Raw genomic sequence first — 5,198 nt, forward strand, 5'->3', positions numbered from 1 at the left:
CATTGCTACCCCTCATTGCTACCCCTAACCGATCCCCTACCAAATGGGACAACCCTACCCTGTGACGTCATCATGGCCTCCCCGTGCCCCCTAGCAGATAACCAGACCCCTGGTAATGTTACAAGTGACAGACTGGCTGCCATTGTCTCGGGCAACGAGCAAGACCCATTGTAAAGATGTTTAACCTGAAATGGTATTTATATTTTGTAATTGGCATGTTTAAATAAAGTGTTATAATTAATTAATTAAAAAAATAATACTATTTGTCCCTCGTAATATACCATTATTTTGAATGTCACTTAGCTACATGTTAAAGGTGGTATTAGGGTGCACTCACACTAGGCCATCTGGCCGTGGCCGTTGGCCGTTTTCACACCTAACCGTGCTCAAATGGCCCCATTGTTCTCTTGCCTGCACTCACACTAGGCCGTCTGGCCGTGGCCGTTGCAGCTGTGGCCTGGCCACGGAAGGCTCTTGCACATACGTCATCACGTCGTAACACGTCATCACCAAGCGTCCGCTGCATGGACCATAATAAAGTCTGCCGCCAGTCAGAGTTTTAACAACAATGGACAACAACACAGAGAACACACCAACAGTTGAACCGCTTGACGCGATGTTTACCGTTTAATGGGAAAGAAGGCTCGTCGCCTTTATTATGTCCGTGGTCGTCGCATTGACTATACGTCATCCAGCTCAGGTTGCGTAGCGCGTGTCGGCTCATTAGCATCTGTACCGTAGCGGCCCGTAGCAGCACACCTCTCCCAAGTGGCCAAATTGGCCCGGCCTGGCCAGACTGGCCACACTCACACTGGCAGATTTGAGCACGGTTAGGTGCTAAAACGGCCACGGCCAGATGGCCTAGTGTGAGTGCACCCTTAGATAATAATCGGTTATGAACAAGAACACTTTAGAAGAAACACTTTATTTAAATAAGAAACACTGAACCACACATCTAAAAATACACACACATGCATCTAAAAATACAGACACACGCACACCTAAAAATACAAACACACACTCTCTCTCAGCTTTTGAGAGAATGGTGGAGAATCACATCTTCTCCACCATTCCGCCAACTTTGCCTCGCTCTCCTCATGCCTCGCCTGCCCCCTGGCACTCTCCTCTTGGAAGGGGTGTCTGGGGTGGTGGAAGAGGTGCCTGGGGTGGAGGAGCATGAGGGAGAGGTGGGGGGGGCTGGTGGCAGTGGACTCAACGAAGTCCTGAAAGAAAACGAATAAGAAGGAAATAGGAATTATATGCCAGAACTGGTTGATATGGCCATATGTTATGTACAATAATAGCTATGTACACAATATAGTCCTGCCAAAAAATACATTGATTAACCATGTAATATTACTAATATAATATAATATATTAGTATAATAATACTTATAGAATATTACTAATATAATATAATATATTAGTATATATACTATTACTTAGAGAATATTACTAATATAATATATTAGTATAAAGCTTATTTTTAACCTGGAGTCACTAGAACATGGAAGATCTGGATATCATACGACATGATATCCAGCCCGGTCGTATGCAGCCCGGTCTGCAGCCCGGCCGAATACCGGGGTCGGGCGGCCCTTGAAAGTCGGCCGCGGACTTTCGCGATCTTCCGCGAAAGTCGGCCACAGACTTTCGCGATCTTCCGAGAGTCCGCGGCCGGGCTTCGCAGAGTATGCAGAGTATAATTAATAAAATAATTACTAGTTAATCACAGAGAAAACACTTACATTTGTGTTTTTCCAATCCTGTCGCATCTTTTCGCCCTCCATCTTGTCTAGGATATTTCTTGATTTTCCGTTTTCTCGCAAGGTATTGTGGGAGCAAGTCAGAACTGAAGCGCTTTGAGGGTGCCCATCGAAAATCTCAATTTTGAGGGGATGTTAGCCCTCCCCCTACCCCTTAAACTACCTTTAAAATGGTAATGGGACATGGCTCCACGGCGCGTGAACGCGCAACAGCGAGAGTTAGGGCTGAGATTTTGAAGCAAGCAAAGGAATGAGATTCAACCTTGACACTCGCTGTTGACTTTAAGCTGGAGCTTATGGCTCTTCTCTTTCTCTATAGGCTATAACGTTTGCAAAAAACATTTGCCTATCTTGCAAAAATGAAACCTAGCAAGCGTTATCCACGTCAGTGTGGATTAAACAATGCTTCGTGTTGGTGTAACGTTCGGTTATTTGTTTGATGAAAAAATCTAAACTTAATGAAACTAATAGATCGGTAAAGAAATGCAAGTCTTGTGCATTTATAATTGTATCGCTGTTTTGAATAGTCACCTACCATAACCTCCAAGTGCAGCTGAACCGAACGTGTCACATAGCTTCGTGCAGTTCTGTCCCCTTTCGCACGTTGGCAATAGAATTTGCAACTCGCGCTAGCGCATTGCAAAACGACAGTTAAAAAAAATGCAATTTCCGGTGTGCTGGTGGATATTTCTGTTGGTGGATGTCTACAGCGGAAGTTCTGTGGTTAGATGTCTGGAGAGTGGCCCAACTCATTTCATTGATAGCCTAAAGTGAACTTGCAGAAAGCACTAAGAAGCGAATTTAACACCCATTCTAACATTTGCATTACGATAGATACATTTCTAATAACTGATTCATCTGATTAAGTAAAGAAGCGCAAAGAGGTCCCTAATTTTTTTTCTTCCGGTTTTATGTCATAAACTACGCAATTCTGAGGGGCGTTTCCTGAACGGTCTTATTTCGGAAGAAGGATGATTCCGGGACCTTCAAGCTGTTTTGAAGGCGGCATTGATAACAGAGTTGCCCAGTTGGTGGAGTATGGTTTACTAGTGACGCGCATGAACATGGCAGAACATGAACGTTTTACTCAATATAAAAGAATCAACCATCATATCACATACTTTACTATTGATTGACGTAGTAACCGTCTGTTGGCATCGACTTTGCTCAGTTTTAAACATTGTGTAGGTGAGAGCCGGGTCGATCGAAACACTTTTCAGTTAAACGTCTTTTTCAAAGATGACGTTACGTATACAAATAATTTCAACATGTGATCAACAACTCACATGTGTGTTCTCTTAGTTACAAGTGTAATTTAATGTATATGTTGGATCAGGGCCGACGGACTGCGGGGGAAAGTGAGGCAGTCCTGGGGGGGGCCAAGGCAGAGGGGGGCCCATGGCAATAAAAAAAAAAAAAAGTTTTTGATTTATTTTTTAAATTATCCACCAGCCCATAGTGTTAGGAGTCGCACACGGCCACGTCACCAGGTCTTCCCCCCCCCCCCCCCCCCCCGTCAACAATTCAGTGCAGGGGGCTGGTAGGGGGAATTCGGGGGGGGCATCAGTACCTCTTGTATACAGGGCCCAGGATTTGGTGCCACGGCCCTGTGTTGGATGATCGAGCTGTATTTTAACTTTGAACGTAAGTTGACATCAGTTTCAAACGCCCCGCCTAGTCGGGACGTTTGAAACACACATGCGGGACGAATGAAACAGCATATTTTAAAAATAAACTATTGGCCTTACTCTTGTTTTTATGCAACATACCGGACAACATAGTAGTGTACTCGTCATTGCTAAAATTTCACATAATTCCGCATAATATAAATAGGTTAAAATATATTTTTGGCCCGTGCGTAATTGTCAAGATGCACATTTCGATTAAAACTCACCTTTCTTCTTTTGGACGACTACATTTGCATTGAATGTACTTATTTCCCTGTCCTAAGTCATGTTTAGGGATACAAAGTTGCACATCCTTTTATTTATTTTAAACAAAAACTACCAAGTCAACCGGATGACTCCTGTTGCGTTTGAAACAAGTGTTTCAATCGTCCCGAAAGCGACTGCTGACACTTAAATCTTTCTTACCCCTAAACTTCAAAACTCTGACATTGCACACTTTAGCACAGGTTTAATTACTATTCATCTGTTGTATAGTCATATTATTATGGCATGAAACAAAAAACACAACTATTTATTACAAAAAAACTACCGCAGGAAGGATTTTACTTTGCGCTCTCGAAAACAAGTTCGGGGGATAACATTTGAACGGTGGGACGTCCTTACACGAAATTTCGCTGGGTTGGTCAGTCTTGCGTGCTGAACGTAGTGACGTAATTTGACGTGAAAGCCTTGCGTGGTTTTCGAGGGAATCGCTGTGTTTCAATCGTCCCGTGTTTCAATCATGGTTTCAATCGACCCGGCTCTCCCCTACTGGTAAACGAGCTCTAGTGTAGCCTTCCATATAGTGACAGTACAATGTGCTTCTCATAAATAAAAGCAAAAGGATAGTAGGTGATAGGCAACAAGGAAAGTGGAGGCGTTCGAACTTTAAACTGATCCTACTAAATTCTGACTGTTTATATCGGATAAAAGAAAAAATAGCCCAAAATAAGAAGAACACACTAACTTTAGATACCTACGCACCTCGTGCATATCATTTCAGGTTTATTTATTAACTTTATTTTTTTTTTTAATTTGTGAAATATTACGTTCAAACTACAACACTTTCAAATCACAATCCTTGGCCGGACCTACTGTAACACTTCAATTTCATTAATAAGCCCAAAATATTTTGGCCTACATTCAATAAGGCTATAGTAATTAATTATATTATATTTTGTCAGCAAAGGCTCCTTATACACTAGGAATATTCCTTGATTAATTAGCATTGACCTTTTAAGGACTATTAAGGGACAATCTTGTGAGGAGCATGGCGCTCGTGCACGCTCATGCACGCACGCAAAATTGAACGCATGTTGGTATTTATAATGAGAAGAGTGAGTACAGATGTGCGCCGCACGGTGCAGAAACTGCTTTTCACATCAACTTCCAAGCCAAATTAATTCATCAAAATAGTTATAAACGTAGGCTACCATATTGTCCTCCAAATTCAAACAATTTGTGAAATCTACCTATTATAATTTTTAATTAATTCATATAATGTAATAATTACTGAATTAATATACCATGGACAAATTTAGGGGATTTTGGAGATACCACAATAGTAATCCTACTATTACTACTACTAATTGTTATTATACCAAGGCCCCTGGAACCCAATGTTTTTATGGGTCAGACGGAAACGTTTAAATTGCTGGACGGATGTATTCCTGTCAAAACTGGGTTTGGGTAGCAGGAAGGTGAATCACATCACATTCATCAGGAGATGCCATGTGATCAGACCAACGCCAGTTAAAGTCAAAGA

The sequence above is a fragment of the Gadus macrocephalus genome, chromosome 19 (genome assembly GCF_031168955.1).
Source record: "Gadus macrocephalus chromosome 19, ASM3116895v1".
Taxonomy (NCBI): Eukaryota; Metazoa; Chordata; class Actinopteri; order Gadiformes; family Gadidae; genus Gadus; species Gadus macrocephalus.